The 11,250-nt window shown below is 39.7% G+C and overlaps 1 protein-coding gene across 1 annotated transcript in view; it reads left to right on the top strand.

Moving 5' to 3' along the window:
* Positions 1 to 9,148, top strand: part of Htr1b (5-hydroxytryptamine receptor 1B) — a 15,475-nt gene extending 6,327 nt beyond the window's left edge. Inside the window, exon 2 of the mRNA XM_021207535.2 lies at positions 9,111 to 9,148. The gene's annotated coding sequence lies outside the window, so the exon portion shown is untranslated. The remainder of the gene's footprint in view (positions 1 to 9,110) is intronic.
* The last annotated feature ends 2,102 nt before the right edge of the window (positions 9,149 to 11,250 follow it).

Raw genomic sequence — 11,250 nt, 5'->3', positions numbered from 1 at the left:
TTTCTTTCTTTCTTTCTTTCTTTCTTTCTTTCTTTCTTTCTTTCTTTCTTTCTTTCTTTCTTTCTTTCTTTCTTTCTTTCTTTCTTTCTTTCTTTTCTTTTAAAACTTCTTTGTTTGGAGGTTGATATACCCACAACTCAAAAGTAGAACATTTGCCAATTAAAGACCTCCCTGTTCCTTTTTTACAGAAGCAAGGGATGCATACATGACACTCTTTCACAGAAGACTGACTCTTCCCATTTATTTATTCATTTTCCCTTCAGATCTCTGCCCTCCCTCCCCATTCACAGAGTACCTCACTCATTTTTCCCCTTTGTCCTCTGAGAGGGTGCCCCACTCCCCTAGGTTTTCCCCCTCATCTTGTTGCATCAAGTCTCTGCAGGCTTAGGTACATCCTTTCCTACTGAGGTTCTAGAAGGCAGCACAGTTGGGGAACTGATTCCACAGACAGGCTTTAGGGACAGCCCAGGCTCCATATGGGAAACCCACATAGAGACTGAGCTGCACATCTGCTGCATGTGTGGCAGGGGGAGGGTGATTCTAGGTTCAGCCCGTGTATGCTCTTTGGTTAGTGACTCGGTCTCTGGGAGCCCCCGAGGTTCCAGGCTAGCTGTCTCTGCTGGTCTTCTTGTGGAGTTCCTGTCCCCTTCAGGGCCCAGAAGGATGATCTTTAAAGCTGTGCAATTCTGGCATTTATTTGTAAGCAAGTGTGGCATAACTATAAATACAATGTTGGGCATCAGAAGATTTTCTTTTTCATTTTTTGAGACGCGGTCTTTTTTTCTGTGTAGCCCTGGCTGTCCTGAAATTCACTCTGTAGACCAGGCTTGTTCAAATTCACATAGGTCCATTTACCTCTGCCTTACAAGTGGTACCACACCCAGCTCAGAAAGATAATTCTTACAGAAGCAAACAGATCATAGGTGAGCATCCCTGCTGCTGCTCATTAACACTGCTGTCATCCTCAGCATCTGCACCGTCTGCAGTGGGCCGTTATCTATGTGCTATATCACACATCTGTGCATCACACTGAAGTTTCAAAGGCAACATACACATTTTAGGACTATAGTAGCAATTGGACCAATTAACTAAGAGAGTGACTAAACCATATTCTGGGTATTGTCTGCAATGGAAAAAATCCATTTCCTCTACTTATTTGCACACACCATGAAAGATGCATGTTTTTTAAAGCTGTTAACTGGCAATCCAAGAATGGGCTTGTAATATTTCCTGTACCCAAACTGAACAGATGGCAATGGAGAAATTCACTTATGATAAATCCTTTAAAATATTACACATGCCTTACTTTAATGATGCAAGCAGCCATGAGTCACTTCCTCCTTGACTCTGTGGGAACATACCACATATGGGCCTCTGCTTGGTCCTCCTTTTTTGGGATAACCATATTTCAGAATAACTCTTGCTTAAGAGTATGGAACATGCTGGCAATGTGCCAACTGTGACAGAAAATGGTAGGAAACCTTGTTACCTAGTCAAGGAGTGGTGCCCAGGGTGTTTGAAATCCTGCATGAATTACTTCTTAGCTCAGGTGTGGCAGTTTGCTCTGTGATTCAATGGTTCACTAGCTGAACAGCTAGTGGGTTCAGCACTGGGCTGGCTACCTGTACTGGGCATGAATGCTACCACAGGGCTTCATCTTTCTACCCAAGCTGTGCCTTTCTCTCAGATCCTCCAACACCCCCACTTTTGCCCTGCTCCTCTGGGCATTCCCACAGACTGCTAGGCTGAGGTAATCACATGGTAGGAAGAGGAGATCTCTGTGATGACATATACATCTCAATGTTTTCAGTTGAGAACTATGACTGTGTCACCACAACTGGTTTAATTGGAGTTGCATTTCTTACTATTGAATTACATAACTGAAACCAAGCCGAACACATTATTTTGAAACTTGTGTCCAGATAACTCTCATGTCTGGCCAAAGTTATGCCCCACTGACAACGGGTCTGTACTGCCCGAAATATAAGGTGTAGCACACACAGGCTATGTGCTTATAAAGACATTAGAGCTGACAGGAAAGATAAGACTTTTGAGTTTTCACAAGTATTTTTCTCAAAACTAAACTGGCATATGACTCACGTGAGGAGTTGGTTAAGAGGCAGCAGAGCAGAGGGCTTGGTGTGCCTAAGAAAGTCTGAAAGCCCAAGAATCGCTCTGCATAATAGAGGTCTGTAGAAAAACCTAGCTTGTCTTAGTTATGGAGCAGGGTAGAGGATCAGCCAGCCAATCCATTAACAAAACCCACAAAAGAATTTGCAGATGATAGAATTGTGTCTTTGTGTTTTCTTTTTCTCTCACTCACTCTCTTTTAACATGATAACCATATCTCAACTTCTCCAACTGTTAAATGTTTCCACTGGAGTAAAGATTTTGCACTGAAGCTGTAAGTCTCCAATCTACCCCAAACCAGGCAGTTCACTCCTGCATATGTATCAGCAAAGCATGATTGACCTCAACACAACCCTTTGTTTTTACACTATTCTTAACTAAGATATTTGCCTTCAGAAGGAGATGAGGAAGGAAGTAAATTAATAAAATAAAAGTAGAAATGGTAGAAAACAAATTTATAAAGAAAACAATAATTCCTAATATCTAGTAAAAGGTTCAGCTTCCTTCACAGTCTGTTCCCCTCAGTATATTGAATTGTTTTTTTATTAATACAGAGGCATGCAGATATTTACATGTTGTATAGATATTTATATTTGGTTAATACAAACACTTACTTATTTTATGTTTTAGAGACTTTTAAGCATTTATGTTAATAATTAAGCATTTATATTTATATCCTACAAGAGTATTAAAGCTACCCCTACTTGGCTGATATATGTTACTTATAAAAAACAATGGATTTCATTATAAAATTTTCATAGGTATTTAACATGTATTTTGCTAACCTCACTATGCTGTTACCCTCTTCTGTCTCCTCCTCCTCCTGCTGTTTTATTTTCTTCTCAAATAATCTCCCTCTTATATTCATATCTAACACACACACTCACATGCATACACAGTCACTCACACACACAGACATATACACTCACACATCTACTAACACACATACACAATCACACATACATACAAGTACACGTACACATATTCACAGAAATTTGAATTCTGCAATTTTTTTCCACAGAAAGTCTCTCCCAGTTTTTATTCCCCAAATAACAATCAAAGAACCTATGTTTCAGAAAGTATTGTTGAGTTATTGTTTGTTTATGGGTTATTGAATCTAAAAAAAAAAAAAAAAAAAAAAAGACCAGTGTTGTAATTGAATAGACATTTTCATTCCAAATTACTCAATGCAGTTCTCAGCCTCTCATCTTTGGGTACAATTATGACCTTCATGCTGGATTCTAGCAAAGCTGCATTTCTGGAAATTTTGTTCTCAAAGTTTGGGAAGGAACTGCCACCACTGGGCACTGACTTAAATGCCTGCCCTTACTTGGTCCAGACAGTACTGCTGTGAGGTGGGATTGCTTCTATCACTATGTTACTATGGTCATGAATTAGGTACTGCAGCAATTCCATCCAGTAATTCAATTTAGGGAATTATAACTGCGGCCCCAGGTAGATAATTTGCACTCAGTTCAGGAATGTAAACTGTTCGATTTTGTCTGTTTGTTCGAGGAACGTGTTTTCTGTGGCATTAAAGTAGAAGAGGACTTATGGAATTTATGGATAAATTGTACTACAATATTATATATTCTTAACATAGATTTCCTTTTGTTTTGATCTCAAAATTTCTGGTCTCATCTTGTGTCTGATTACAACCTCTACAAGTCAGTACACATTTGGTGCCCACTGACTCTTCCCAAACCATTATGCATAAAAATGAGACTGTCACTGAGACTACAGCAACATTCAATGGTCATTTGTGCTCTTTGATTAAGGTCCTAGTAGGTGTGGCCCTCTATGGAAAGTTACTGACAGACATCTCTCCAGACTTTGGCAACCCAAGACTTTCTGTCTATTTTTACATGAAGTCAAATTTCTGAGGAAAGAGTCAATACAGGAACAACTTGCTTTCAAATAGTGCAGTTATTTTTTGCTTAATACTTGTGTGTTTCCCCCACCTTTCCCTTTCTCCCTCCCCCCACTTCTCTTTTTACAGTTGGGTGACTTATTAATTCAGCTCCTTTGTCAAAAGATTTAAGTGAATTATGTTTCCCTTCCCTGTAGATCTCCCTCTAAATCCTAAAGTACTACACAAATGGCAAAAGATTCCTGTTATAAAAACATATCAGTGTTCATAAAGCAGACTTGAAATACACATGTAGAATAGACATGAAAGGAAGACCTGCTTTCCTTGTGGAGGGAGCACTGCAGTAATGAATGAGCATGGGTGGGCAGCCTTCTCTGGCTTGGAGAAAAGTCTGCTCAAAATACTGTCCATTGTATATCTGATTTTCATCATTTGTTTTAGGTGAAAGACAGTATAATACATGATACAGGAATTAGAATGAACTTGTAATTAGAATCCAGACTGAAATTGACCTTAGCCTCTGAAATTCATTTCCTTGTGGAACTGTGGGCATGGCAGTGCCCTGTTCTGCTTGTGAGAACCATGAAGATCATATAAGCTACAAAGCACCCTTGGAGCACAAAGTGCTTAGAGCTTATGAGGCATTCATGAAATGCCAGTTTCCTGCTGTTCAGACAAAGTAAAGCAGGTGCTGATTGGCATTTGAAGTCAGCAGAACATTTTATTTTTTGGGGATTTACTTTATTTTTTAAAAATCAGCATACAAAGTAGGTCTGCTTGTGTGGCAGTTGCAAGCAAGGTTGATCATTGCTGCTTCTGCGCCACCCGTGTGCTTCCAAGCCCCATTGCTCTACCTGTGTGCTTCCAAGTCCTACTGCTCCACCTGTGTGCTTCCAAGCCCCACTGTCTCCTTTTGCCTCTACCCTCAGAAGCCCCTTGGCTGATTTTTTATAAGACTAACAAGAAGACCATATTACTATTATGTAGACAGACACCACAGAAAGTTCTGGAACAAGACAGCTCATCAGGTCTTCTCTTTATCCTGCCTTCAGGAGGCCACTGCTGGGTTCTCTATGTTTCACTGCTATGCTGGTTAAAATCCCACTTCTTGTAAGTGAGATGTGTAGAACTTTGTGAGATCATATCAGTTTTACTGATCCTCTTTGAAAATTGCTTATGTGCTATGATTCAAGAAAATATTGCTAATTTTGGTATTTATTAATTAAAGTTATATCATTTTTAATGTCTTTAAATTGCAAACAATTCTTGAAGTTTTAGCACAGTACACCAACCGTCAGTCTTCCTACAAGTTACTTTGTTCATGTTGGAGTTTATTTGTACTCAGAACATTAAAATGGCATGGGCTTTGAATAGGAAAGGCTAAGAAACAATAGCTTGTGGTTTGTAACAGATTTGTAGATAGGTAAAGATGCAAGACAGCTTCAGAAAGAGCCTATGGAGAGAGTGAAGATGAAGATAATTTTCAGTATCTTTGAGACCTCATCTCTCTGTAGTTTGATGGAGTGGTGATATACTTGCATTTTAGAGTAGATGTTTCTATAAGATATATATATATATATATATATATATATATATATATATATATATATATATATATATATATATATATCTTTATATAATGAGTTCTCAAGTCTAGAGTAAGAAACCAATTTGAGATTGTCAATATGCCAGTCTATACCAGTCTATACAAGACACAGTACAATAAGGTCCAAATACTCTGTGTATTCAGAGTGGCTGTCCAGCAGGATGCTCAGAGCAGACAACTCTGGCCACACATGTAACTATGTATTGCTGTAGAAGCTGTCTCAGGTGGAACAAATGCACATTAAGCAGTAATATTTGCCCACAGCAATCCAACACCCTACCCAGAGACAACAATATTATTTTAAAGGTCACAGAGTGTGCCTTTAATCAAGTCTGCTTTCATTTTTGATGGCTTTAGTTACTCTGCAGTATTCATAAGACTAAGATATTTGCTATAGCAACTGCTGTAGGTGAGCGCCGCAGGTGGAGGGGGGGGTATGGACTGGCCAGATTAGATTTATTTCCTTGCACGAAGGAGAGAACCCTGCCTTTGTGAAATGATGTCTTTGACCTATTTTAGATAAAAACAGAACAAAAGTAGGCCTTACAGATAGCATTAGTGATTTTATATCCTTGCTTTTAGCAAAAATCTGTTTTTCCCTTGAAGGATAATGAAAAATACACAGTAAATATAAAACTAATATCTGTAAGGTGAGAATTCCTACTTCTCTTTCAAGAAAAAGGAGAACAGAACTTACTTGCATCAAATTGATGTATATCTCTTTCCTGCCTCTATCATATCAAATGTGAACATGACCAATTTTTATGATAGAAATTATATCAACCACTTAGTTCATGTAGATAAATATTTCTCAACCTTGGCGCTGTTGACATTTCGATCAAAGCATTCATTAGTGCAGGACAGTCTTCTGTATTTCAAGAGATTTAACATCTTTAGTTCTGCTATAGATGTCAGGAGCAAGACCTCTCTGCCCTCTCGCCCTCTTCTCAGCATTCACATGTACCTTAGGGCATCAAAAAGTGACATTTAATGGGAAATCTAAATAAGCAAGCAAGCAAGCAAGCAAGCAAACAAACAAACAGCAACAAACTGTTGAGAATCTCAGAAGCAAAGACAAACTAGAAACAGCAGACATTCTGTTTAAGTAGCCGAGTCATTTCTTTTTCTCCTTTCTTTCCATGTGTGGGCTTATGATTTATATACATACATGTGCATGTGGGCACACATGTAATGGTCAGCAGCTCATGTTCGGAGTTTGGATCTATAGCTCTTTACCTTTTAAATTTTATATTTATTTAAAATATATTTTAAGTTTCTTTTTAAAAACTCATACACATATATGATCTTTCTTGGTCAGACTCACATTTGCCTTCTCCAAATCACTCCAGGAGCCCCTAACATATTGCCCTCCCAATATCACCGTTCCCTTTCTTTCTTTCTTTCTTTCTTTCTTTCTTTCTTTCTTTCTTTCTTTCTTTCTTTCTTTCTTTCTTAAAACTTTCTAGTTTTATTTTTTCAACTTTTTATTAGATATTATCTTTATTTACATTTCAAATGCTATCCCGAAAGTTCCCTATCCCCTCCCCTGCCCTGCTCCCCTACCTACCCTCTCCCACTTCTTGGCCCTGGCATTCCCCTGTATTGGGGCATATAAAATTTGCAAGACCTAGGGGTCTCTCTTCCCAATGATGGCTGACTAGGCCATCTTCTGCTACATATGCAGCTTGAGACATTAGCTCTGGGGGATACTTCATTCCTCCTTAGAATAGGGAACAAAATACTCACGAAAGAAGTTACAGAGACAAAGTTTGGAGCTAAGACGAAAGGATGGCCTATCCAGAGACTACCCCACCTGGGATCCATCCCATCATCAGCCACCAAACCCAGACACTATTACATATGCCAGCAAGATTTTGCTGAAGGCACCCTGATAGAGCTATCTCTTGTGAGGCTATGACAGTACCTGGCAAATACAGAAGTGGATGCTCACAGTCATCTACAGGATGGAACACAGGGCCCCCAATGGAGGAGCTAGAGAAAGAACCCAAGGTGCCAAAGGGGTCTGCAACCCTATAGGTGGAACAACAATATGAACTAATCAGTACTCCCTTTCTTTCTTTATCTAATTTTTCTTTTAAAGGAACAGATTCTGTAATTCAACCAGACACTCAAAGTTTTGGCTACACTGGGCTCACAGCAGGAAGTTCTAGGATCTGCTTGCCTCTGCTCCCCATCCCTGGGGTTATAGAGGAAGAGGTCCCTATACTTAACATTTTACTTGAATGTAATGATCTGATCTCAGGTCTCCATTTTTGTTCAGCCACCCCTTTTCTATCTAAGCCACCTTCCTCAGGCCCCCCTTCCAGGCACTTTTTTTATGCCACATCACTGGTGGCATTATCCAGATTGCTAAATATTTTTCTCTGCATAGACATAAAAGGATGCTCAATTGTACAAAATATATAGATATTTTTAGAGAGGTATGCATGGGTTTCTAAAAACTACATGGTAGCCTCCATGGGGCAGCTAAACTCCCAAGGACAGCCCTCATATAGTTGATGAATGCTTGTTCTACATTCTACAATTGGGGGAACTATTTGGGAAGGATTAGGAGGCATGGTCTTGCTGGAGAGGGTGTGTTATTGGAGGCAGGACTTCAGACTCAAAAAACCCATGCCATTTTTACTTAGCTCTCCCCAACTTCTCTCTCTCTTCTTCTACCCCCACCTCCATCTCTCTCTCTTTCTATGTGTCCTGGTTGTATCTCAGTGTGTGAACTCTCAACTACTAACCACCCACCATCCCTGCCTGCCTGCTCTTTGCTCCCCATCATAATGATCATCAACTTACCCTCTAAAACTGTAAGAAAGACTCCAATTAAATGGTTCCTTTAAGTTGTCTTGGTCATGGTGTCTCTTCACAGCAATAGCAACCTTAAGACAGACCACTTGTCCATGTATGTCTTGGTATGATGTCTGATGTCATTCTATATTCTCCCCTTTATTTATTTTTTAATATAAAATCTCCCTCTGACTTAGTCATGTCATTTAGGTAAATTGACTGGCATCTGTTTCCCAAAGATCTCTATATCTTCCCACTGTATATCTCTGAACCCAGATTTGATATAAATGTTAAAGTCATAATGCGTGACCAGCAAGCACTGCAACCTCTGGGCTAGTTCCCAGCCCATTTTTTTGGTCTACATTGTTACTGAAGTTATTTGGTCAAATACTATGCAGACTGTGATGGTAGGGAAACAAGTGGAAGGTGAAGAACATCAGGAAGACTCATAGATGATAAAGGGTGTTTAACCTACCACTGTCCTCCAGTTTTAGTGTCAATTGCAATGCTAACTCAAAGCCTGGTATAGTCTGGCACACTTGATAGGCATTCCATAAGTACTTAGCAAATGAATGAATGAAGAATGAGTGAGTGAATGAATGCTATATTTTACATAATAATGCTCTGTACATTTATTAAAACCTTTTAAAGTACACAGTACAAAGAAAAAAATTGCTCCCTTAAATATCTGCTCTAACCTAGATATCAACAGATGCTGAATCATCAGAAAAGATTAACGGCCATAACTTTCTCAAGGAGAAAAATGCACTAATACATTTAGAAGATTTTTCTGTAAGAAGGTTCACAGCTGAGGGTCAAGTTACTTAAAAGGCAAGTACCTCTTAGCGCCAGAAAGCAATGTTAAAAGGACATTTTACTCTCTAAGCTTTTTTTCATAGCTACAGGTTTGTTGTCATTAAATCTGCTAAATACTAATTCACATTTTAGTTTTCCATAGGACTACAGCTTTCTTCTGAGCTGGCTACTGTACTTCTAAAGGGATGAGGCAGTAAGGAGTACATAGGAAGGATCCTTGAGTATCTGAAAGAATGTTTTATAGTGGTGACTTAATCCTTCTAGGACGGTGAATCTTAACCTGTGTATCTCAACCCCTTTGCAGGACTGAGGGACCCTCTCGCAGGTGTTGACTATCAGGTATCCTGCATATCGGATATTTACATTACAGTTCATAGTAGTGGCAATATTACAGTTAGTAAGTAGCAACAAGTTAGTTTTACGTCTGTGAGTCACTACAACACAACGAAATGTATTAAATGGTCATGGCAGTAGGAAAGCTGAGAACCAGTGTTCTGGGGTCAAAGTCATTAGTGGAAAGGTAATTCTTATCTGAAGGAAGGAATTGCCTTGACTCTTTGATCATTCACACTTCCTACTGAGTCTCTGACCCGCAAGAGGAATTGGAGTGCCGAAGAAACTGGGGAGGACCAGAGACTTCTGTAGGTGGAGGTTCCCTGTTCCTATTGTGCAGGTACAACAAAGTCTTACAGAATAAGACATTATTCTGCTTTGAAAGATGGAGGCTTCTAGTCTGTGTCCTATTGAGAGAAGCCCTTATGTAGACTAGGATGAAGATGCTGCCCTAAATATTTTCTGTTGCTAATTTTCAAAATAAGTATTTATTCAAGAAGAATTCTGAGTAATTTTAATTAGCTGCGTTTATGTCAATAAAGGCTTGACCTCTATGTTAGGATAAAGATTTTTTTCTTCATATGTGTTTTAGTCAGGGTTTCTATTTCTGCACAAACATCATGAACAAGAAGCTGTTGGGGAGGAAAGCTTACACTTCCATACTGCTGTTCATCACCAAGGAAGTCAGGACTGGAACTCCAGCAGGTCAGGGAGCAGGAGCTGATGCAGAAGCCATGGAGGGATTTTCTTTACTGGCATGCTTCCCCTGGCTTGCTCAGCCTGCTCTCTTATAGAACCCAAGACTATCAGCCCAGAGATGGCACCACCCACAAGGGGATCTCCCCCCTTGATCACTAATTGAGAAAATGCTAATTTACAGCTGGATCTCCTGGAGGCACTTCCCCAACTGAAGCTCCTTTCTCTGTGATAACTCCAGCTGTGTCAAGTTGACACAAAACTAGCCAGTAAAATTGACCCCTTGTCAACTTGACACACAAACACATCACTAGTAAGCCTCAACCCTCAGTTCTTATTCATCCCCAAGATCTAAATAACTTTAAAAGTCCCACAGTCTTTATATATTAAAAGTTCAATCCCTGTAAAATATCCAGTATCCTTTAAAATACAAAGTACTTTAAAATTCAATCTCTTAACTGTGGGCTTCACTAAAAAACTTCCTTCAAGAGGGAAAATTATCAGTACACAGTCACAATCAAAAGCAAAATTCAATCTCCAACCATCCAATGTCTGGGATCCAACTCACGATCTTCTTCTAGGCTCCTCCAAGGGCTTGGGTCACTTCTCCAGCCCTGTCCTTTGTAGCACATGGTTTATGTTCTAGGCTCCAGCTGCCTGTACTCCACTGCTGCTGCTGTTCTTGGTGGTCATTTCATGATACTGGCATCTCCAAAACGCTGCTGACTTCCACTGTAACTAGGATTCAACACTAGCCTCTCATAGGTTCTTCATGGTGCCAAGGCTCAACTCCTTTGCATGACCCCTTCAATCCTGGACCATCAATTGCAACTGAGGCTGCACCTTCACCAATGGCCTTCCATGGCCTCTCACAGTGCTTCCATAGCCTCAGCTGCTCTGCATGACCCCTTCATGCCTTCAAAACCAGTACCACCTGAGTAACTCTTACACATTACCAAGTCCAGTCACAGCATAAGGTAAACCTTGGCTATCTCTG

Source organism: Mus pahari, chromosome 10 (assembly GCF_900095145.1).
Source record: "Mus pahari chromosome 10, PAHARI_EIJ_v1.1, whole genome shotgun sequence".
NCBI lineage: Eukaryota > Metazoa > Chordata > Mammalia > Rodentia > Muridae > Mus > Mus pahari.
This window is presented reverse-complemented; position numbering and strand designations above follow the sequence as displayed.